The sequence below is a fragment of the Chinchilla lanigera genome, unplaced genomic scaffold (assembly GCF_000276665.1).
Source record: "Chinchilla lanigera isolate Chin_1 unplaced genomic scaffold, ChiLan1.0 scaffold00086, whole genome shotgun sequence".
Classification (NCBI taxonomy): Eukaryota; Metazoa; Chordata; class Mammalia; order Rodentia; family Chinchillidae; genus Chinchilla; species Chinchilla lanigera.
In genome coordinates, this window is record NW_004955487.1 from 8,243,839 (window position 1) to 8,269,947 (window position 26,109).

Consider the following 26,109-nt stretch of genomic DNA (forward strand, 5'->3'; position numbering starts at 1 on the left):
TAAAAGAATATTTTATACAACTTCATGACAATAAATATAACTCAGTAAATTAGATAACAAGGTAGGGAAACATAACACTGAATTCCAGGCAAGTGACAGAAAACAACTGGAAATACACATGTAAGCAAAGCAGAAAGTGCAAGACAGAAAAATACAAGCAATACAATAAAAAATAAATAAAACAAAATAAAAAAATATTATTTATCTGGCAAGGGATTTGTATCCAGAATATGTAAGTAACTCAAACAACTCAGCAATGAAAATCCCCATCAGGCATGATGGCATGCGCCTGTAATCCCAGCACTCAGGAGGCTGAGGTAGGAGGATCACTGAGTTCTAGGCCAGCCTGGCCTCCAAAGTGAGTTCAAATCAGTTTGAACTGCATAGTGAAACCTCATCTCAAAAAGCCAAAAAAAAAAAAAACAGCCAACCAATGAAAATCCCAAGTAACCATATTTAAAAATGGGCAAAGGACCTTGATGGACAATTCTCAAAAGAAGACATAAAATAACTAATAAGTAAATTAAAAAATCATCAATATCACTAATTCTTACAGAAATAGAGATGAAAACCACAGTAAGCCTCACCCCAATTAGAATGGTTATAATAAAGAAGACACAATGAAACAAATGCTATTGTAGATACAAAGAATGAGACACTGTTATGGCTTCTATGTAGATGTTTCCCCAATGTCTCATAGGGTCATAGGTGGGGCTTTAGGAGGTGACTGGATCATGGATGTGTGATACTGGGTTAAGGTTTTGTGGTACTGGTTTAGTCCACTGATCAATTTAGCATGGTTTTGGATGTGGATGAATGGATTTACTAAAGACAGAAGCCCCAACCTGAGTGTGGGTGGCACCAACCAATAGGCTTATAGCACATGGAATAAAAGGGAAAGAGAGGCTCCCTGCTTGTGGCTTCTTGCCTATTCTTTGATTGACTATTTTTCCTCTAGATGACTCTCTGCTGTAATGGCCTCCTCTGAAACCAGCTGACTATGAAATGAAACCTCTACAAACTGTGAGCTAATGTAAATCATTCTTCCTCTAAATTTTCTGTGTTGTGTCTGTCTTGCAATGAGAAAAGTAACTAAGACAGGAACTCTGGGATGTTGTTGTTCGAAATGTAAATTGGTACAGTCATTATGGAAAACAGTATGAAGATAACAACTTAAACAACTAAAAAGAGGACTACTGTATGGTCCAACATTTCTACAAATGAATATATACCCAAAGGAATGAGCTCAAGGCCAGCCTGAACTGTATAGCGAGACCCTGTCTCAAAAAGACAAAAAAAAAAACAAAAAAAAAAAAGAGAGACACCTGGACTCCTATGTTGATTGTCACACTATTCGCAGTAGCCTAGATGTGGGATCAACGAAGGTGTCCATCAAGAGATGGATGGATAAAGAAAACACAGCATGTGGATACAATGGAATATAGTTGTACTATAAGAATGAAATCCTGTCCTCTGAAACATGATGGACAGAACTGGAAGACTTCATATTAAAAAATTAAGCCAGGCACAGAAACACCATGTGCAAATATCACATGCTGTGATTCATTTGTAGAAAGCTAAACAATCAGTCTCTAGAAAAGGAGATCAGAATAATGGTCAATAGAGACTAGAAGTGGAGAAGAAAAAGGAATAAAAGGAAATGGAGGTGGATAATGATAGATAAAATCCAACAAAATAGAGTTAGGTAGATTAGACCCCTTAAAACAAAAAGAAACAATACACAAAATTTATATTTTGATTTACAACGGAGGCATTTATATACATTTGTGTAGTTTACTTTGTTTTAGTCTTTCCACACATTTGTAGTGATAAATATATAAATGTTTCAAGTATGGACATAAAGGTACCTAGTAAACTATGTTTGTATTTAAACTATTTAAAATGCAGGACAAATTTCCTTTGGAGAAACATGACAAGGGGCTGGAATTTAGCTCAGTGGCACAATGCCTGCCTGGCAAGCACAAGGTCGTGAGTTCGATTCCCGGTACTGGAAAAAAAACAAAACCAAAGAAAAAAAAAAAAAAAAAAAAGAAAAACATGACAAAGATGCAGTTAGATAGCAGGAATTAGTTCTGGTATTCTATTTATATCCTACTAGGATAATTATAGTCTACGACTATCTGCAACATATTGCAAAGTAAGAAGAGTCAAAGCTTCCCAGTCCCTAGAAATGATTGATGTTTGCGGACACAGAGGCTACTTACATGATTTGATTATTACAGAAAGTATATATATACTGAATTATCATTCTATACATCATAAATATGTAGAAGCATTATGTCAATAAAAAACCCCAAATGTTGAGAATTATTGATTTAATTGACTCTGGAAATGCCTTAGAAAGGTGGCAAAAGAACAACATTTAACACTCAACTTCCTCATTTATGATATAAAATTTTAAATAATTGATTTAAACTTTAAGGGTTTGGGATTTAGCTCAGTGGCACAGCGCCTGCCTGGCAAGCACAAGGTAGTGAGTTCCGATTCCTGGTACGGAGAAAAAAAAAAAAAAAAAAAAAACACTTTTTATATTTATTAAATAAAGAGAAAAGATAAGACATTTAGAAAGCATTTTAGAAACTGATAAACTGGTTTGCAAGCCCATAATATTTCTATGAGTTACTTTTAATCACAAGACAGTTCAATAACACAATTCTCCAAAATTGTACCAGAAAACACTTTATCACAAGTTATTTGTCTAAAATATAATCCTAGTTAACATTAGTGGAGTACTTCTTTCCATGTTACCTTCAATCAGAAGCATATAGTTGTGTAAGAAACAATGTGTTTATTAAGAGTCCTTACCCAAAGATAATAAATTCACTCTACTCATTTATTAGTTTAAGTGCTGCCTTCCAGAAGAGTCAGGAAACAAGGCTTGTATGCTACACAATCATGAAAGACCCAGCCATAAACACACCCAAAACATGTCCTGCAGTACTGCAGGACTGTTTTAGCCAAAATATTTTTCCATAGTTTCCTTTTCAACCACAGTGATGCTTGAGGCCCCTGTTATGGTCTAGATCTAGACTGTCATCCCAAGGCCTCCTGAGTTCGGAGCTGCAGCTTTGGAAGGTGATGCATCACGGGCACTGTGCTCATCAGTGGGTCCATCATGGTTGAGTTCAGAGGTGAATGTGCCGTGGGAGGCGGGGCTTGGTTGGAGGAGGTCACTGGAGTGTGACCTGGAAGGGTGTTATTATGGTTTAGATCTAAGCTATTCCCCAAAACTCTAAGTTTCAGAGGTGAAGTTTGGCCAGGGGGTGGTCACTTGAAGTTTTCTTGGCCCTGAAAGGTATATTCTTCATGCTGTCCCTGGCTTCTTCTCTATCTCGGTCTCTGTCTCTGTCTCTGTCTCTGTCTCTCTCTGTCTCTCTCTCTCTCTCTGCTTCTCAATCCTGCCTGATCCACATGCAGTGAGCAGCTTCCCTGCACCACTCTATTCTGCCTTGCCATTTCTACCTTGGAGCATGCCAGCAATGCATTGAATCACATGAAAATGTGAGGCAAGATAAATCCATCTCCTGTTTAGTTGAGAGTGTCAAGTAGTTCTGCTCCAGTGAGAGGAGGAGAGTGGCTAATCCAGGCCTGTACCCTAGAAAATACCAATACAGAAGAATCCACAGCATCTGTCACTCACTTTCCAAAGCTGGAGCTTTATTGCATACAGCCCATTTCTACCTTCAAGGTTTCTATGGGTGTAACTTCCTTCCAACAATTCCTATAATATACTTTTAATATCCTTCGGTAATGTTCAAACAAAAGTTCCATATATGAAAAAAGTACAGATGTTCCCTGGCTTCACATTCTACCCTAATACCCGACAACACTGCAAACACCTAGAAATTCAGCCACAAAGCAGACACTTAACTCCCCTATGACTTTCCTCATGTCTCCTCTGCCTGGTAGATCGTTTTCTCTGGTGAAATTGCCAACCATGGGCTCAGTCAGGATCCACTGATATCACCGACTCCTTGGCTGTCTCTTCAAAACAACTGTGCATCATTACCACATACCGTACACACTGCAAGCGGGTCTTCCAAGTTTGGATTTCTCTCTAGATTGTATTTTGACTATTATTCAGTATGGGTTTTCAGGACACCTAGAAGACATTCAAAAATACTGGATAAGATGAATGAATACATGAATACTATTTATGTAATCTAAGGTATCCTAAACTGCCTTATAATTTGTGTCATGTCTCAACTTTAGCTTACATCCCTGTGAGAAAAGCCATCGGGTTTTAATTACAGTAATACCCCCTCCCCAGTCTATCTTTCATGGATCTTTGGTTTTCTCTTTTTATGAATCATGCAGATTCCTGTTATTCACCACTAGTGAATGTTTTGTTTTTCTTTATCTTCCTCTCTCTCTCTGATCTTCAGGTTTGCTTTGTTTTGCAGTGCTGAGGATTGAACCTAGGTCCTTCCCACTGAGCTACATCCCCACATAAGTTTTTTATGCTAAGAAAGAGTTGATTTCTTGATGATAGCCATTCTTTCTGGGGTGAGGTGGAATCTCAGGGTTGTTGTAATTTACATCTCTTGAATGACCAATGTTGTTGAACTTTTTTTAATGTATTTATTTGCCATTTGTATTTCTTCATTTGAGAAGTGTGTATTCATCGTGTGTATTCATCTTAGATGCCCAGTTTTGGATTGGGTCTTTGAATTTGGAGTGGGGGCTAAGTTTTCTCAATTCTTTATATAGTCTAGATATAAGTCTTTTGTATAAGGGACAGTTAGCTAAAATGTTTTCCCACTCTGTGTGTTGTCTTTTCACTCTATTGGTGATTTCTTTTAAAGTGCAAGAGCTTCTTAATAGGATGAGATCTCAGTTGATTCTTTGAAGTATTTCCCATGCAGTTTGGGTTTTGTTCATGAAGACTGTGTCTACTCCTACGTTTTCAAAATTTTTTTTTTTTTTTGGTTTTTCTCCGGTACCGGGAACTGAACTCACGACCTTGCGCTTGCCAGGCAGGCGCTTTTGCCGCTGAGCTAAATCCCCAGCCCCCGTTTTCAAAATTTTGACCTACTTTCTCTTCCAGTAGATTTAGTACTTCTGCTTTAACATTTAAATCTTTGATCCATTTTGAATTTTGTTTAGTGCATGGTGATAGACATGGGTCTAGTGTTAGTCCTAAGCATGTAGAGAGCCAGCTTTTCTAGCACCATTTATTAAAGAGGCTGTCTTTCTTCCAGTGAATGTGTTTGGCCCCTTTGTCAAAGGTAAGGTGGCTAAATGTGCTTGCAGTTGTGTCTGCTTCTTCTAATCTGTTCTGCTGGTCTTCAGGTCTATTTTTTTTGGCCAGTACTATGCTGATTTTATCACAGTAGCCTTGCAGTATAATTTCACATCAGGGATTGTGAGGCCTCCTGATTTGTCTTTGTTGCCCATGATTACCTTTGCTATTCTAGGTATCTTCTGGATCTGGATGAATTTTAGGAGTATTTTCACTAGTTCTATGAGGTATGCTAATGGTATTTTGATTGGGATTGCTTTAAATATGTATAACAATTTTGAAAATATGGCCATTTTCACTATATTTATTCTTCCTATCCATGAGCAAGGGCTATCTTTCCATTTTCTGATATTCTCTTCAATCTCCTTTTTCAGAGTATTATAATTCTCACTGTATAGATTTTTACTTTCTTTGTTAGATTGATTCCTAAGTATTTCATTTTTTGGATATTGTTGTTACTGGTGTGGTTTCCCTAATTTTTTCTTCAATAAGTTTGTTTGTATACAGGAATGCTATTGTTTTTTGAGTACTGACTTTGTATCCAGCCAAGCAACTGAATTTGGTTATTTGCTCTAGGTGACTTTTGGTAGAGTTTCGGAGGTCTTCTATGTAGCATAACACGTCATCTGTGAATAATGATAATTTCACTTCTTCTTTCTCTATCCTTATTCCTTCTATCTCTCTCTTGTCTAATTACCTGGCTAATGTTTCCAGAACTATGTTGTAAAGGAGTGGTGATAGTGGACATCCTTGTCTTATTTCTGATTTTAGAGTGAAAGCTTTCAGCTTTTGTCCATTTAGTATGATGTTGGCTATTGGTTTGTCATCGATGGCTTTTTTCAGATTGAGATAAAAAAAAATCTATTCCAATTTTCTATAAGGTTTTTATCATTAATGAATACTGGACTTTATCAAAAGCTTTTTTCTTTATCTGTTGAGATGATCATGAGATATTTGTCTCCGGCTCTATTGATATTGTGTAGTACATTTATTGATTTGCATTCATGGGGTAAGTCCCACCTGTTCCTGTTGTATAAACTTCTTGATGATTTGTTGAATTCTGTCTGCTAGTATCTTGCTGAGGATTTTTGCGTCTATGTTCATTAGGGAGATTGGCCTGTAGTTCTCTTTTTTGGCTGTATCTTTCTATGGTTTTGCTTTCAGGATAATACTTGCCTCCAGAAAAGAGTTAGGGAGTGTTGCTTCCTTTTCAATTTCATTAAAGAGTTTGAAGAGTATTGGCACTAGATCTCTAAATTTCTTGTAGAATTCAGCAGTGAATCCATCAGGACCTGGGCTTTCCTTGTTGGTAAATTTAATTACATTTTCAATCTCATTAACTGATATTTATTCAGAATTTTAATATTTTCCTCATTCAGCTTCAGTAATCCATATGTATCTAGGAATCTGTCCATTTTTTCTGTGTTGTCCATCCTATGGGGGTAAAGATTTTTGAAGTAGGCATTGATGATCTTCTGAATTTGCACAGGATCTGTAGTGACTTCACCTTTATCATTTCTCAAAGCATGAATTTGAGTCTTTTCTTTCCCTTTTTGATAAGGCTGACTTGTTTTTTTGTTTTTTTTTCCTTGATTTTTTTTTCTTGGTTTTTCTCCGGTACCAGGAACCGAACTCACGAGCTTGTGCTTGCCAGGCAAGTGCTTTGCCGCTGAGCTAAATCCCCAGCCCCTGACTTGTGATTTATCAATTTCATTTATTTTCTCAAAGAACCAGTTCTTCAATTCATTAATTCTTTTGTGTGTTTTCTTGGTTTCCATTGCATTAATTTCTGCTCTGATCTTTATAATTTCCTCCCTTCTGTGGTCTTTGGATTTGTCTTGCTATTCTTTTTTTAGAAGTTTGAGGTGTAACATTGGACTGTTTGTTTGTGTTCATTCTGCTTTCCTGATGTGAGAATTCACTGCAATAACTTTCTCTGTTAGGGCTGCTTTCATTGCATCCCATAGTTTCCAGTATGTTGTGTCTGCATTCTCATTTAGTTGTAAATGTTTTTTAATTTCTTCCTTTATTTCATCTGTGACAATGGTTATTTAGAAGGGCATTATTTAATTTCCATGTGTTTATGGAGTTTTTGCAGCTTCTTTTGTGGTTAATTTCTAATTTCATTGCACTATGATCAGATATTATGCATGGGATAATTTAAGTTCCTTTGCATTTACTTAAGCATGTTCTATTCTATGGGCTAGTATATGGTCTATTTTAGAGAATGTTCTATGAACAGCTGAGAAGAATGTATACTCTGATGATGTTGAGTGAAGCACTTTAAAATCATCCACTAAATCCATTTGTTCACAGGTTTGGTTCAGTTCTGTTATATCTTTGCTGATATTTTTTGTCTAGTTGATTTATCTCTTTGTGCCAATTAGGTATTGAGGTCTCCCATTACAATTGCGTTATTGCTTATTTGATTTTTCATGTCTATTAATAATTGTCTTATATAGTTGCATGCTCTTGTATTTGGTGCGTATATATTTATGATTGTCATCTCTTCCTTTTGAAGTGTCCCCCTAACAAGTATATAGTGACCTTCTCTGTCTGGTTTGATCATTCCTGGGTTGAAGTTTACATTGTCTGCAAAAAAAATAGCTGCTCCTGTTTCTTCTGGGCTGCTGTTGCATGGAAGATTGTTTTCCAACCTTTAACTTTTAGTCTGTGGATTTCCTTTTCAGTGAAATGTGTTTCCTGTATACAACATATTGTTGGATCTTGTTTCTTGATCCACTCTGCCAGTCAGTTTCTTTTGATTGGTGAGTGTAGGCTATTTACATTGATGGTTATAACTGATATGTATTGGCTTATCTTCCAACTGTTGGTTCCCTGCATTTCCCCTCTGTTTACTTGCCCTGCTTGGTGGTTTCTTTCTGTTGTTGTTCTTGAAATTGTAGTCATTTTTATCTGTTTCTAGAATGTCTTTTACTCCTCTTTGTTGTATTTGTTTAGTGTTCACAAATCTCTTTAGTTGTTCTTTGTCATGGAAATATCTTATTTCTCCATTAATTTTGAAAGATAGTTTTAGAGGGTACATTAATCTGGGCTGGAAGTTGTTTTCTTTCTGGGCTTGAAATACTTCACTCCAAGCCCTTCTTGACCTGAGAGTCTGTGTTGAGAAGTCTACTGTGATTCTGATGGGCTTTCCTTTATAAGTGATCTGTCTCTTTTCTCCAACAGTTTTTAACATTTGTTCTTGTGCTAAATTTCTGGAATCTTTATTATTATGTGCCTTGGTGTAGTTTTATTTTGCTCAGGAATGTTTGGAGTTCTAAATGTTTCATTTATTTGTCTGTCAAATTCTTTATCCACACTTAGAAAATTTTCTGCCGTTATTTCTCTAAAGAGTTTTTTTATGTCATTTATGCTATCTCCAGCTTTCTTGTAGATCCCAATCAAGCTTCCATTTGTCTTCTTTGCCTCATCTTGCAACTGTTGGACTGATTTTTCCTGATTTCTTGCTAATTTTAACATATCTTTCTTTTCATTATTACTGTCTGTATTTCTGTCTTCAACATCTGAAATCCTGTCCTCTCCTTCATTCAACCTGTTGCATATACTTTCAAAGGAGGTTTTAATCTCTTGGATTTCTATTTGAATCTGTTTCATGGATTCTATTTCTTTACTATGCTGGGTGTTATTTGTTTCTTTCATTTTTCTAAGCTCATCTATTCTTTTATCTGTGTCTTCTCTAATATCTTTGATTTTAAGCATCATTTGTTTCTGTACCTGAGAGATTATTTTCTCTATAGCCTTTTCCACTTGTTTTTTCACTTCTGCTGCTATAGTTTCTGCTGCTATAATTTCCAGTGCTTGATTTCCAACTTCATCGATCTCCTAGAGTCTCAGCTTGTCCTGCGTGGGCCTGGCATCTGGGCTTACGTTGTGCTTCTGCATCTTGTTATTTTCTATTTTCTCTTTTTTATTTTGTTTTCTATGTTGATACTTGCAGTTTCTTATGATATATAGCTTTATGCCTAGTATTTAGGTTTCCTTAGAGGGTGTCTGCTCTTCAGGGATGTCTTCTAGATACAGGTGGTTTCTTATAGCTCTCCCAAGGCCCTAGCTTCCCAATTTGTAAAGCATGCAAGATTACTATTTGGCTCAGTTCCTAATCCTTTGGTACTCAACTGTGGTGGTGATTATGACCTCATACAGTCACAGTGTTATCATGCAGGGAAAAAACCTCAACATGCATGACATCCTGGCTAATGTAGTACAGTTACTAACAACAGTAGTTTCAAGGACACCTTGACTACTGATTCTGTTCCTCCTCCCTGAAATATGATATTTGGATTCTACTTTTTAAAATTAAGTTTACCTGTATTGGTACAATTTGGATATACATAATGATCATGTTCATCCTACTAAATTTGTCCATGTACAGGATATATCTTGATGCCTGTTTTTTTCCCAATCCCTTCCCCTCCCTTCAGACCTCTCTTCCCCTCATTTAAAAAGCTTTGTGTCTATTTTATCTTTCTTTTATTGTTTTTGTTCTTTCTCTTCCTTCCTTTCCTCCTCCCCCTCCCTAGTTCCTCTTTCCTTTCTAACAATTTCTTCCAATTTCACAAAATCTATTGTACATTTTGGTCCTTATTTACCTTTCAGTGTCTTAGTTAGTGGAGAAGTAAGAAAATTGGGCTTCAAAACAATATTTAAATATGTAAATGTGGTTGGTAACCAGTGAATTATCCTTGGAGAATAACCACAGATTGCCACAGAAACTGAGAGAAAAAAATACAACATGTGGAGCTAATTTTCTTACTTCTTCACAAATTAAAATATAGAGCTATACTTCATAAAGAAAAATAATAAACATTGGGGCAAACATTTTAAGATGTGAATATAGTAAACGTAAAGAACTGAGATGGAAACATAGAGGTTATATTTGAATAAATGAATTATTTTGCTTTGTTAAGTGTCCTCTGTGATGCCTGTAATGGTTGTTTCTAAATGTCCCCCCAAAGCCTCATGCAGTCATAGGGTTTTTACAGAGGTGGCTGAATCTAGAATGTGATTGATTCCTAGTGCAATGCTGGGATTAAGGGTGCTGGGATTAAGGGTGCTGGGATTAAGGGTGGGTGATTGCTGGAATACTCCACTGATTGGTTTGGCATTGGCCTAATCCCAGTAGCCTGGATACAATATAAGGGACAGAAAGAGGCTTGTCTCGCCCTCTTTTTCTTGTTACATTTGCTGTTTTCTGCCACCTTGAACTGTTGCCCCTCTGCCATGTGCCACCCTGCCTTAGAACCAGCTGATTATGAACTGAAACCTTTTCAAACTGTGAACTAAATAAATGTTTCCCCCTTTAACTTTGGATGTTGGGTATTTCATCTCAACAATGAGAAAAGTAACAAAGACAATGCCCAGTGCATGGCAGTGGACTTGGGGAGACCAAGGCACTAAGGGAAAATATAAGCAATGACAGCAAACAGATCTTGTCTTAACCCAGAGAGATAAGAGAAGGGTCCTTCAGAATTAAAGGTTACACCAGCAAAAATATTTTGGGAGCAAAGAATGCAGATCAGCTCACCTGTGTTTCACAGATGTAATCTGGATTAATACCAAATTAAGTAGTTTATTCCACTGCCAACAACCTTGATCAAACCCCAAGTTCAGTGTTAGCACTAGGTTAGGGATGAAATATTGAAGGGGACATTATGGTTTTTAAATCAGTTCTAAGCACAATTAGGAGAATTACACTGAGAAAATGATTTGTGATTACCTGCTTATCTCAGTCATGTTAGGTATGTGAAGGGAAAACCAGAGTATTTATAAGAGGTCAGATGTAAGGTGAGGGACAGTTATCCCAGTTTATTCCTGAGAGTCCACCTTGTGGTGACCAGTCGGTTAACACTCTCATTACAAAATTTCTCTGGGATACAAGCCTACTAAGCATGCACTCGGCACTCATGAGGTGCTGAACTAATGCTAAATAAGAACAGCACCAGACAAAAATAAATATCAGAACTATGCATTCCCCTCATGAACTAACGACCTATCTTTCCCAAAAAGTTAAATGATGTAGACATCCTTGTGTAAGTCTGAAGGGCATTTTGTGAGGTTTAAGCAAAAAGCCTTGACAGTTTGCAACTTTAGCATATAACTTTAGAAACAGCAAAGCTGTTCCTGGAAGATCAATAAAAACCAGTTGTCCCAGAAATAGCATTTCTAAGATATCTGGATTTGCTGCACAGATCCTTAACTCACACTTACCCCTTTAAAAACCCCAGACTCTCACCTTGACTGTGTAATTCCTCTCCAAAAAAATATGCCTGCTGTTCCTCTTACCATGTACTCCAAATTAAATAAACTCTTTTATGTTCTATATTCCTTGCCTGTTGGTAAATTCTCTTACTACCTACACTACTGGCCCTCCATACACCTGCTCTCAGCACAAATCTCTTCTCACTTTGCCCTCAAAATCACAGGCACTTGAGCCCCCAGAAGGGACATTACTAATTTAAGGGGTGAAGCAGAACATGGTGGTGCACACCTGTAGGCAGCACTTGGGAAGTTGAGGCAGGAGGACTGCCACAAGTAGCCTGGGCTGCAGAGTTACAGAGTGAGTCCAAGGCCACCCTGGACTATGTAGTGAGACCCTGTCTCAAAAAAAAAAAAAAAAAAAAAACAGAGTAGAAAATTTTATTCTCAGATGCAAAACCTACCATGCTATTCCTGGAGAAGCTCATCCCTGCACACGCTGTGCACATGTATCTTTGTCTCATGTTGATGCAGGAAGCCTTATTCTTTTGTAAAAGGGAATCTCCCTCCTGGCAAGTGGGTGGGTGTCTCCTAAATTTAAGAAATATGTGTCAACACAAAAGCAAAACTCGGAGTAGGTCTTTCTGGCCTCTAGCACATTCATACTCATTTTCCTTCCTGATTTGCACACCATTATGTTCTTCTGACTCCTGAGACTCCAATGATTCAATGATATTCTTAAAGCTACAAAAATCTAAAATCAGCAAAGATAAGATTTAAATTCATGTTTCCTGACAGCAAGACTACATTTCTGTCAGCTCTGGCGTTCTACCACAACATCAAATTCTGGTGGCATCAGCTCTTCACCGTCTCCTTTGGGCATCAAATGTATGATCCTTGCCAAAGGACCAGGGCAATGTTTGAGGTGAGAGGTGAGGGAGACAACAGTGTCACCTGGACTCTGGAGACCAGTACATGCTCTTTCTCGAAGAAGTCTGGAAATTGGAAGCTGGCTGGTGCTGTCCTGGTTGTGGGGTGTGCAAGACAAAAGAAGCAGAAGCACTAAAATTCATCTCAACTGTTTATGCACTTGTGAATTTTTATAAGAGGCAAGTGGATCTGCTACAGGAAAACAGGCTTCAGTCACCAAGAAAGAATGGCAGCCACGTGGACTTCTGGGGGTTGATTTTGATCCCAGTAGACAGAAGGTGGAGCTGTACCATTCAATGCAGAAGACCAGGGGAGAGAGCAGCCAATCATCAGTCATCCACACATCCCAGCATGCATGCTCAGGAACATCCCCGGGCAAGGAGATCTCAAAGAAATCCACAAAAGTGCTACCCAAGCCATTTGTATATCTGCAATGCCCAGAAATCATTAACCCTAAGAGAAACTGCCCCTGTCAAGAAAAACTGAGGACCTTCACCACTCCAGCTTACTCTCTTTCAAGTAGGATCAGATGAAGATGAAAGCAGAAAAACAGAGCAGTAAGGGGAAGAAAACATACACACACTGGCCACAGCAGCCTGGAAATGGAAGACAAGCAAGTCTGGGCTGACCCTGAGTCAGGTTTGAGGAGGACAGGAAGAGATGACGAGAAGCTTTAAACTGGGTAAAAACCAACGTGTTGACTTTACACTCATCTGGCCCACTTAATATCCCTGAGGTCAGGGCCGGAGAAAGTAAGGGATGCATGACTCTGTGACTCCAAAAATCAGTAGCAGGGAAAAAACAAACTTCCACCCACCAATCCAAGCATCTCAATAAACAGATAAAACATGTTTTTCATTACTTAAATATTAAAAATTTAAATTGGAGCAGCATGAGATGGCTCAATTTTCATACAATTATTTATTACAGAGCCTAGAAAGGAAGGCGCACAATGAATCAGAGCTGTTGGTATTGCTTCCACCCTGTGCGCATCGTTATCCTGCTACACAGAGAGAAGACACAACCAGTTACATCACCAGTAATTGCTAGTCACAAGCCAATGCAAATCAGCTTGCTTAGCTCCAAGCCTTGACTTTGTCCTCTCCCTGGAAAGAGCTTGAGATGATTCCGCAAGCTGAGATGAGGAACCTAACCTACCTTTCTTGCAGAATAGATTTGTAAGTCTGCTAACTCTTGTCATGGGAAGGGCATTTTCAGGACTAGTCCATGAGAGACACGGGAAGGGTTTCTTAGGCAAAAATTGAAAAGTACATACTCAAAGAAATAGAGTGCAGACCCTCAGTAGAAAGAGGTGCTGAATTCCTGGAACTGGGACCGTGACTCTGTTGCGAAAGTGGGAACCCCAGGAAAAAGTGCACACACCCCAACCCAGGGATACAGGTCCATATTACAGGGATGGGCCCAGGTTTTCTAAGATGGATAATCTAAGTATTCTTTCAATTCTCTCAACCTGTTCTGTTGTCTGAGAATCTGTTTTCTGCTCTTTACTTTCTAAGTTAAACCAATGTAAGGACTTTGGACATTCCTGAGGAGTTTTGGGTGTGACTCAGGATCTGGAAAGGAAGGAGGCTAGACTTAAGCAAGGTAATGCTGCTGTGGGACACCTTAGGTGACTTCAGCCAGGTCCCAGAAGTTGCAGTCTTCTTCAAAGTACAACTTTTAGTTCTGAGTTACCTGTCTCCTTTCTACCTACTTTTTATTTCTTCTATCTCAGTCCTGTTGAAGGTCTACTTGGGGAAAATTGATCGTGGTCCTGGGATGATAGGAGAGGTAGCTCTTTTTTTTACATCCTGTCACTTGCTATACGCTATCTGGAAAGACAATTATCTGAATCTGCAAGGTAGTCTCAGAAAATATAGGTCAGTGTTTTTTACCCCTAGCTGTTATGCAAGAGGAAGGAAAATGAAGAAAGACTCAGAATAAGGAAACACATTCCCAATCTATAGACTTCTTTTGTAAGCTACTACTGAAGGAGTTGCCCAAAATGCTCAGAGAGAAAAATCTCATATTGGAGTTTTCAAGCCAGATTCCATGGAGGAGGACGCACAAAGTTTATGCTCCCACAGTCTGCATGAGGCCTCACAAGGTCATTGCTGAATGTCCCCCATGGCCATGCATAACATCAAAGTGCTTTGCCAAATGAGGGCACCATTTTGTAAGACTTAGAGATGAATCAGTATTATGATTTTTTTATTATTACAAAGCCAGTGATAAAGAATGATAAAGTTTCTCAGAGTCAGCCAGTGCATCAGATAAAATGTGGCTGGCAGTGCCTGAGTAATTTCACCACTATGTAAGGATCTGGAAATGAGAAAAATGTCGTGTCCAGAGGAATTCATCAGACCTTCCTTATGATCACAACAGAGCTGCTGACAGAGGAGCTCGACATGTGAAATTGTTAATGAAATTATGGCAAAGATTCTATGAGTAATGAAGTGCAAATTTAATATTAATAATAAGATAATGATTACAATACAGTTTTTTCCTTCTAATTTTGGCTATGTGTTACTTATACAATATGACATCAATTATGTATAAAGACATGAACCAAGCTACAAAAAATTCCCAGATTTTTAAAATATTTAAATTTTAAAATATGAATATAGATTGACATGGATAAGACACTTCTTTTTCTTCTTTACTAAATTATTAAAATTATCTCTTAATAACTGAGCTTATTTTGTTTTATTTTATTTTATTTACTTTTGAGACAGGGTCTCACTATGTAGTTCAGGCTAGCCTTAAACTCGAGGCAGTCCTCCTGCCTCAGCCTCCCAAGTACTGGGATTACAAACATGTGCCACCACTCCCAGCAACTGAGCCTCTTTAAAACATAAGAAAAAATAGATGTTTTAATAGTAATTTAAATAAAACTTGAGACTTTTTAGAATGTGCGGACGTGAATGTGCATATTTACATAATTCTTAACGCTCCCTCTTACTTTTACTCAGAGCTGAAGGAGCTACCTTTGCAGGCTCTGGACCCAGCATTCTGGAGCCTCACATGTGGGCCCAACTCTGCCCTTGTGCCACACTCTTAATGCTTAGCTCTCTCTGTTACTGGTTGAAGCTTGGTCAACCTGGGCCTCAGCCATCTGGGTTACTGGGCTCTGGGTTTGTGTGTGTAACTTTATTCAAGTATAAGAAAAGCCCCTGAAAATGGAAAAATGAGTTTATAATTTGGCCCAATTGGGAGCGCAGTTAGTTCAGCAGTGCAGAGACACACTCTAGTTTATGTGAGGACCAGGAGAGAAGTGAGGAAATGCTTCTTTGCAGATTTAGCTGTGCACTGGCACACACACTGGTCAGTGTTGATTCCTCCTTGTCATTGAGCCTGGGACGGAGTTTACGCTCAGCATGGGCAGGCTTGAAGAAGTAATTTATCTTTTAACAAACTCACAGTTCTAAAGATCTATTTTCACTTCTCGGTTACAACTGGATCTCAGATGTATCATACTTGATGTAAATGTGCTATATTTTGGGGATACATAAGCAAACTTTAAAATATTCTGTACATCACTTGAAGTCAAATATTAGCATCAAATAATCAAATAATAAACTTTTGTTCAAATTTTTCTTTAAAAACTGAAAATAACTCATAGCCACTTATTGCTTCATAGTCATGATATACTACATAAATATGTGTTTCATCCTCTACTAGTCACTTTGGGAGAAAAGACATATGCTACTACTCCAGAGCTAACAGTTTACACAGAACTCTTTTCTCCCTAAAGTAAAACATATATCTTACTAATATCTATAACTTTTATACATGAGAAGGCTAAAAATTTTGAGAATTTCACACACACATACACACAATAGTAGATCTTTGTTTCCTTGGTCTAAACTGAAGGTTTACACAACTTAATAACTTGCATTGCCTCTTCCCCTTCAGGCATGAGTGTGAATTACCTTCTTAGTAGTATAGCCAAAGACATTTTTTGTTTTCTCTATATAAAAAAATCCATACTTTTCTTACTTTACATTAAACCCAAATTCTCACATTAAATAAAAAGAATTTTTACTCAAAAAAGCACCATTTCTATTCCCTAACCATACACCAATATTTATTTCATGAACATCTTAACATTTTACTAAGGGAAAAAGACCACACTTTGGAATTAAACAATGATCCGGGTACCATAGGCCAGTGCCCCATGATGCATCAAAGATACTGAAGTACACAGGCTCGAAGCCTCCTTGCTTAAGGTATTTTGAGATTCCTACTGAGTTTTAAAGGATGCGTTGGGTTTATTTGTATAAAAGCCCAGAGGGTTAGAAATCTCGCAAAAAATATATAACAAAATGCACGATGACAGTGGACAGTCATCACTCCCTTCTTTGAAAACTATTAAATGGAGGCTGTAAAATGGAGATGCAAATTCCATGTAAAATAAATCTAGGATGTGATTATAATCTCTTCTTATTGCATCTTCTAGATATTAGAAAATGGGTTAAATAAAACTTGGATCAACATTTATTCAATAAAATATGCTGAATAAGCATCCACCACGATGAACAGGGAAAGCACGGTTTACTTTGAAGTAGTAAATTCACAAGACAGCCCAGGAAGGGTGACTTACGTCACCGTATTAACACATGTCCTAGGAAAGACACCAGCTGAGTCAGATGGGAATGTACTCCAAGGACTGCCATCAGAAGGTGGGACACTTAGGGAGGAATTTGAGCAACAGATACAAATGGGTTATGTACCTTACTTCAGGCTTGAGTATGATTAAAATTCTCAAAATTTTAGGGAAAAGGGGTGAAGCAAACACAGGAGCATGCTTAGGGAACTGAAAGTTGATTAAGATTGAAATTGGTGTGGATAAGCAAGAGTCACGGGACCGGTTCTGCAGGAGTTGAATTTGCTAAACGAGAATGGAAGCTACTCACTGTTCTCAGCAGGAGTCTCTGCTATTAGCAAGTCAGTCATTCGGCACTGGCAGTAGCCACACCATCAGAGGTGAAGGGAAGACCCAGGCCCATGGGCAGCTTCCGTCTCCTGTTCTAGACTGCACAGATAGGTCCACGGAGCAGAGTCCAAGGTGAATGGAGCAAGAGTAGCCACCACCCACAGAAAGGGGCGCCTGGTCCTTGCGAGGATCAGGAATTGCTGCACAGTGGACGCCTCAGTGAGCAGTCACAGGAAGCACAGAGACCTCCCCATGGGCCTGCTGAGAACCCGTCCTCGGGCTACTCATCATCTAACATCCTTCTGCACACTTTGATCTTGCTTTCACTGAACAGCATGCAACTATTTTTCAAAAGGATTCTCAGACCAAGAAAATGAAGAGTAAAAATGATCCATTCTTACAGAACCTTTTGATGATTTATATAGAAAATGCAAACACTAACAAGAAAATTTAGAAGCGGTGACAAATGCAAGATCAAAATGCAAAAGTAAACACCGACCATCTCCACCAACAGTAATATATTTCATGGAAAGAGACATCATTCACCACAGCTGTTTAAGGCATTTAGAAATAAACCCATAAGGCACAGAGAAATAAACCGCAAAATATGAAGAAGAATCATCTTGTGAAAAGTATAGGGCATCAGTGAAGGAGATTTTAGGAATTATATAAAGGAGCATGTATGCTTTGCTCATAAATTGAAAATCCTACTATTCTGAAGATGTAAGTATTCCTCCCACCCCAAAATCCATACCTTCAGGGTTATTTAAATGTGAACATGATTTTTGTGGGACTGAATAAATTATTTCCAAAATTACTCAAGTGAGTAATTATCCGATCTTTTCCAAAGTAATTCTAAAAGACACAAAGAAATAAGGTAGCTTGCCCTATGAGACTTAAGACTTTAAAAAGCTATGGTAATGAAAACTTTAAAGCAGAGGCTCAGACACAGGCAGAAAATGTTGAGTAGAGACATCAGAATCAGACAAGCAAATCTAGGGTAGCTGGTGTGCATGGTGCACACTTCAGTGTGTAATCACACTTTACTCAGAAAGGTAGCCAGTTGATTTTTTATGTGAAATAAAATCTAGAGCACTACTCTACATCCCAGAAAAACAATCTTCCTAAGGCATTAAATATCTAATGCATAAAATCAGACTTGTAATGTGCTCAGACAGAAATGCAGAATATCTTTTGGAATACTAAGAGTGTAAAAAATTTTTTAGATAAGGAAATTTAAAGCAAGAAAAATTTCATATATTTGATTATACAGAATCAGGATTTAGCTCTCTGGAATATAAAGGTATAGATACAACATTAAAAGGAAGCCACATTGCCACAAGATATTTCTACGGTATATAAAACAAGGAATTTTGATCTTCAGGAAGTGAAAAGAATGCCAACCAGTCAATATTTAAAATTTAACAAATTCAACGAGGAAAACAGAAAAGAATTAATTGAGTGAAACAGACAATTCCCAGAAGAGAAAATAACTAATAAACATAAAAATGGATACAACCTCATAGGAAGTTAGGAATGTGTGAATCAATGAGACAATGAAAAGATGCTGCCTATGCATCTGATAATTGACAAAATTCAGGATGTCTGACATTACCAATTTATAAAACTAATTTAGAAAGCAATTAGAAACCTAATGAAACTGAAATGAATACAACTTTCTATACTGAGATTCTACTCTTTGGTTTACACTATAGAAAAATTCAAAAGCATGTGTCAGATAAACTTGAAACAATATAAATGTCAAAATAATGTAGTGTATTCACATAAAGGAATACTACATGAACTAATTTAAACCAACTAGATTTTTACTATTATAATGTGAAATCAATTCATTGCATAGTGACATGGCATGGATGATAGCATTAAGGCATTTTTTAAAAAATGTGTATCTATAAAATGGAGCAGAAAGAAATACAACAAATTCAAGATCAAAGTTTAGGGAGGTGAACTTAGAAATGAAATTAAGGAATAAAGGAAACTGTATGACAAGTTGAATTACAGAGTATTCTTATTAATTGTGAATATGGGCATATGGGTATCTAGGACTAACTTTTGATATTTTTTTAGCTTTCAAAATTCAAAACAAAACACACAGCCATCAGTGACCACTAAAGAACAAAGAATAATGGCTGAAATTTTTATTATTAATAAAAACACAGGAAATATAGCAGTTTCTGGGTGATATTATATGAGATACATAATAAAGTAAAAGAAAATTTAAATGGGCAATACTGCAGAATGTTCCCAAGACACTCAGGAAAGATTCACTAGAGAAACTAGAATTAAGAATGCAGGAGAGAGTGACTAGTTACAGACAGAGGCTATTGAAATACACAGGGAAAGAAATCCAACATAACAATGACTTCATTGACAGCAGGAGAAGTGTACTGTGCAGTGAAAACAGAAGCAAGGGGAGACGTGCGTGTTTATACAGGTGTGGTGGTATGAAGGATGTGAGAGTGGCCCCAGTCTAGGTAGCTATTTCTTCATACAGATTTGGAGAAGTTAGCAAAGGTAGAGTGTTCTGTCACCATTTGGAGACCAGAAGCTGCTTGAATCTGCAGTTGTTGCCACTGAAACCCAATCTTGTTGGAGAAATGAGTCCATAGGGTACAGAGTTGAAGTAAAACATACTAAGGTGTCTGTGACAAAGAGCCGCACAAGGAGGTCCTGCTGACTATATGCTGCATCCTTTCCCCAAGGCAAGGTGAGGTTAATACCTACATGTAGGTGCTTCTTGTATACAGTTCCTCTTCCAAATCTGTAGGTCTGGCAAAACAAACAGGACAATGGGGTTTCTATTCCAACACTGGAATCATGAAATGGTGGACGCCAAACTTTATCTTCCCTTTTGGAGAAACTTCTCTCAGGAGCATTGTAGCATCCACACATAATCACCTTGGAAGTTAGGAAGGGAGGTACATCTTAGTTTTAGAATTTATGATGCTAGCTACATATACCTGAGAGATGAACATCAGCTGTCACGTAGTATATATTAAGAGGGCTTCTATGTCAAAAATGATAAAGGCATTCACTTCCAATGGTTTCAATTTTATGTTTGAAATATGAAGCTAGTCATCCCTGAGAATGATGAAGGGATGGTGTGAGGAGAGAATTAGCTTTGCTATAGCCATCTTGGACCATGATAAAAAGAGCTATTAGGGACACATGGAAGGATCCTAGGAAATTCTCCTTTCCACTTAGTGATTGCGTAGGGAAACACAAGAGGTTGTCTTGTGAGATTTTCTCTCAGCCAGATCTAACTGCCCAGGTGCAGACAGTAAGGATATAAATCATAATTTCCTTCTGGGATTGGTAAAAAAAGAGGGAAATGAGATCAGAGGAATTCATAGTAGTTTCAAGAAAGTAATAATAATAATAATGAATCAAGCAATCCATGACCAAAGAGATAAAAATATGAGGTGCACTGAAAATAAAAAAAAATAAGAAACTTACTTTGAAATCCTTGAACCTTTTAAAAAGTGGGCTAGAGAGAAGTGCCAATTCTTAAAAGCAAGAAAAATACAAGGTTTAGACAGAAAGATAGCAGGTGTTGTGACTTCAGAGATAATATCTAATTCCAGAGGTTTACCTATAATAAGATTTCCAAAGAACAATACTGAATTTGAAGAGATAAAACAGTAACAGACATTTGGATCAGTTTTTCATGTAGATGAGGTGCATATAATGGAAGCAGTGTAGAAAGATGTGATTGAAAAAGATGAAAAGAAAAAAGTAGAGAAGGAGGAAGAGAAGGGAGAAGAGAAGGAAGATGAAGTAGGAAGAGGAAGAGACACAAGTTAATTACAGACTAGGTGAGAAGAGGGCCTTGCTAGATCATAAGAGCTTCAGAAAAGCATACCTGTCACCCATCAGAAGAAAGAATACAGGTGACAGAAAGAGGCATGAACTCCTGGTCCTCAGAAGAGAGAAAAGAGAAAAAGACAAAAATAAAAAAGCAAACAAAGTTTACACTAGCTGGATAGGCAAAGGCTGGTAGAATTCTTCCAAGGCTGCCTTGTTTAAGAAGGACATGGAGTGAAGGAACAGTCATTAAAGAGGTGTGGAGTGTAACTGATGGCCCAGAATCATCTTAGGTCTCAGTGGAAGAGGGAAAGGCTGTGTCTTATGATAGGACTTGTACAGGGCAGTGGTGGGGGTGGAGGGGGCTGCAATGTGAAACACAGGTAAGGGAAGAAAACTAGGAAGTGTGCTGTGACTGATATACGCCTCCTTGATTTTGATAAATGTGTAATAAAGAGATAAGAACTTCAACAACAACCTTTGAAAAATAACAGCGTGGGCCCCAGAGAAGTAGTGGCCTCATCCAGGCCTATCTTACTGCCCCTGAAGAGCAGGCTGAAAAGAGTGGCTTTAGCACCTTTGCCTCCTGCACTGCTTCCCCACAAGAAGCAGTGTTTCAAAGCTGTAGCAGGGATGGAAGAGAAACCAACACCTAGGAATCTGTAGATCAATAACCTCACATGAGGCTGAGGACCACTCAATAAAGTCAATTTAACAGAAATAAACAAATGCCAATGTCATAAGAATTACAAATTTAGAACATGGTCCTAGGGCTGTGTGATGGTTTATCTAATCCGTTTGACTGGATTTAAAGAGCTGTCATAGTCTGTAAAGTTCATTTCTGTGTGTGTCCTAGTGGGTCATGTAGGGCAACTTCGAGGACAATACCTCGACCCTTGTCCCTTCCTCTGGGGCACTGTTCCCCTGCACTGCCTCCTGTCATCCAGGAAGTGAACTGTGTGGTTGCAGCACATCCCTGCACTATGATGTTATGTGTTGGAGCCTGCATACCATGGACTGAAACCTCTGAAGCCATGAGCCAAGAATCAACCTCTTTCCCTTTAGCTTGTATCAAGTATGTTGTCTGAACACCAGAAAGCTGACTGATTCAGGCTGATTATAAATGGATTCACTAATCTCAAGGATCACATGTTCAGCACACAGCAGAGGAACATCTAAAATCCTAACAGTTATCAACATGCTTTCCCCAAGAACACACATTTCTCTAACGCTAGAGGGAAATTTCTCTGAGTGTTGCTCCCTACAGCCCCGCTTACTCTTCCTGCACCACCAGCACCAAAGAGAGTAGGATTCAAACCCACTGCAGTCATTGGCGTCCATGCCAAGTCTGGGTTCTAAGAGAATTCCTCAGATCCTGCATCTGTTCTGGAGGAGAGTTACGTAGTGGCCTCCCCACCAGTGTTTGGACAAGTAGTTCCAAGGAGAACTGTCTCTATTACTTAAAAAACAGTAGTCATGGAGAAAAGTAGTCTAGAGCAAGCAAACAGGAAAAGGACTTGAGACAAATACAGCAAATACCCTCAAAGCAGAAAGGCCATTACATTAGGAAGTACAGGGAAGTCTTCCAGATTTTGGAATTTTAATCAACAGGGAGTAGAAGTGTTTAATGAAACTTGTCTGGTTTTCCAGTAATTAAAGGAAGCATAAACTCTGAAACAAGAATGTAAGTGTTTTAAGTGATTAAAAAGATAACGAAACAATATACTACTTGGATGAGCCCAATGCAGTGCTAAGCTTCCTTGGATAGGGCAAGAGTTTCAAAGTCTAGTACCAGGACTTGGGAATAGGGAGCCAGTGTGCAGAACTCTGAGGATGGAGGAGAGGAGCCCAGTATATGGCTTATCTTATAGGAGAAACTCAAAGATAAATAATAGGACACAGAGACAGCTCTTTTGTAAAAGAGAAGGTGAAGAAGGAGTGGACAGAGGAGGAAGGAAAGGGGATAAAGAAAGAATTATGGTGTGTCATATATGTCAGCTCCTCCCTATGACGGTGGCTGTTGCGTGCTGCACACATGAGTCATAAAAGTATATTTGAAAGCTAATGCAACTGGCCTGAGAGCTGGGAATGATGGAAGCAACTCTTCCCAGGAAGCTCCTGGAGAAATGCAATCTTACCAGTACTGGGTTCAGTCCTAAGAGATACGGTTCAGACTTACAAATTCCTTAGCCATTCAACAACAATTTTTTTGTGATTTTAAACCACTGACTGTTTGGCAATCTGTCCCAGTGGCAGCAAAAAATTAATACTAGTAGCTTTTAGTGTTTAGAGTCTATAGACTGATACTTCAGGAAATCTTGTTTGGAAAAGTGATCTAAATGTGGAACAATGAACAAAAATATGAAGTTCTTTAATCCAAAGATTCCAAGATGGTATAAAAAGATCAATTTCAGAGTGGAGGCTGCGGCTCTGTGGCAGAGTGCATGTCTAGCATGCACGAGACCTTAGCTTCACTCGTTGGTAACACACACACATTCATACACACATTAAAATAATTGATATAATTATGCTTTAAAATAAAATTCACTTTAAATTCTTCCTGAAGGGCTGGGGATATAGCTCAGCAGTACAAGTGCCTGCCTGGCAAGTGCAAGGTCCTGAGTTTGATCTCTGGTACCAAAAGAAAAAGAAAAAAAAAGATAAATTCTTCTTGGAAGCGTATTTCCTTCTTTATTCTAAGGTTTTTAGATATCTGGGATTATATTATGTGAAGTATGTAACTTACTGAGCTTCATTTCTTTATCAATCCTTAAATTTTTAAAAAAATCTCAATTTTTTTTCACAAATATACCATTTAGCATAACAGACATTGAGCTAATATATATGAATATATGATACATATATTGATTTACATCACATAGCAAGCCCACGACTGCACCTTGTTAAGCAGTATGCCACACACGGAGACACTGTTGTTCAAAGAGATTGTGCTATCATCCAGGCTCATGTACAGATATTAATTAAAGGAGCTAAAATTCAAAACCATCCTGACTTGTTGGAGTTTATTCTCATATCCTCTCTCACTTGCTGTCTTCCTGATAACCGACTGGTAACTATATTAGGACTTAAATAGATAGGGTCACTGAGGTGAGGTAAGACATGGGATGCATCCTCTAAATTGACCGAAGGAGCCCAAAGAATTGCCTCTTCCTGTTGTAGATACGCTGAGCCATATGCCATGTTTCATTTTCTCAAACATCAGTTTTCCTCAATGTCTCTGATGTTGGGAACACTGGACAACTGGTGATGCGATTTATACTCCATTGAACACTATGTACTAAAGCACACTGTTTATAGTTCATTACTCTTTAAAAAAGAAGCAAGAAAGAAAATAAAACACGCAGTTACATTTCCTTCTTCTTACTAAAGATGCGGTATATGTGGGGGAAATGTAAGTCCAGTGACAGGCCAGTTTTCTGAGACTTAAAATCTTTTTTTTGAGGGGGGAAGGATACAAAATTAAGTACAAACATGGATATTTTTGAAAGGAAATTGCATGGCATGGATTTAGAAAGTTAATATAAAAATATCAAAAAATAAAATAGAAATAATATTTTGTTATGTAGCAGTCTGACACACTTCTGCATATGTTTCTTTTCGAGACAGGGTTTCTCTATGTAATTCAGGCTGGTCTTGAACTCACTATGTAGCCCAGGCTTGTGCTGAACTTGTGGAAATCCTCCTGCATCAGCCTCCCAAGTGCTAGAATTACAATTGTGTGCCATGATGCCTGTCTCCTCCTATATATTCTAGCAGCACACTCACTGGTTGCATCTTCACATTTTGATATGTACCATTATTTTTGATAGAAAGAACAGAAAGATAATTTAATCTTTCCTCTAGAATTGTTGATTGAATGACTTTTTAAAAATTACTAATAATTTAGAACCTTTATTTTTAGCTATATAACTAATTATGGGTAATGCCATGTAAATTCTGAGGATTATTATCAAATATTTCTCTGTCAAGTATTTTTTAGCATAATTTTTTTCCACTGATGAGCTTCCAGTTTGACATATTTTAAATCATTCCTCCTTCCACCACTGACCTACTTCCAAGGGCAAACAGCTTTCCAGTAGGACATGTTCATTTTCGGGGAGAATCTCTAGTTCTGCATCTTTCTGTCACAAGCACTTGATAAATCAGCACAGGAACTAGGCCAATTAGCAGAAGTTTAATTATGCATGGTTGTCTGTGAACATGTCAAACTAAGTCCACACTAAATTATCCCAGCTAGGGTTATCAGTCAGATCCCCAAAACTCCTGCTACCATCCCACATGAGAGCAGGTGGGAACAAAGGAAATCAGAGTGGAAGAGATAGAAATCTCACCTAGTTGTGACCAAACAAGTCCAGTTTTGCAAATATTATGACAACATATAACTCCTACACATGAAAAGGAAAAGTCACAACCAGTAAAACGTCACCCACCCTAAGCAACCAAATAAAAGAAAAAAAAATATATATATACTTATATAGAGAGAAAAGAATATGCATATGCAGAAATAAATGAAGTTAGGTAGTGTTATAATGGGCATTTATTTCTGTCTATCCCTTTGGTATAGCATAGCCCATCAAAGGCTAGATCAATGTCATTAGAAATGACTTTGGTCTTGATTTCTGTTTTTTATCACAGAAACTACCTCATGGATACAGTCTTCAAAGTCAACACCTGTCTCCTTTCTAGGCAGTTCTGTTGCTGCTCTAGAGGAACACTCGATGCGTATGGCCTCCTCTGTCAGTCAGTGCATAAGGTATCCTGTCTGTATTGCTCAGATTTATTGTCCTTGAGACACACTACTCAACATCCACGAGTTAGAAGAGGAAGGGTTTAATTTGCTTGTGGTTTCAGGAAATTCAGTCCATGATCAGTGGCTCCAAGGTGGAAATATCAAGGTGGAAGTGGGTGGGGGAGC

The 26,109-nt window shown here is 38.0% G+C and overlaps 1 long non-coding RNA gene across 1 annotated transcript; it reads right to left on the reverse strand.

Annotated features, from left to right (window-relative positions):
* Positions 1-3,905: 3,905 nt before the first annotated feature.
* Positions 3,906-20,163, reverse strand: LOC106146625. Its single transcript, XR_001231152.1, has 3 exons — positions 20,094-20,163; positions 11,947-12,073; positions 3,906-4,123 (listed from the first exon to the last, which is right to left on the reverse strand). It is a non-coding gene; the product is annotated as an uncharacterized LOC106146625 (long non-coding RNA).
* Positions 20,164-26,109: the final 5,946 nt, after the last annotated feature.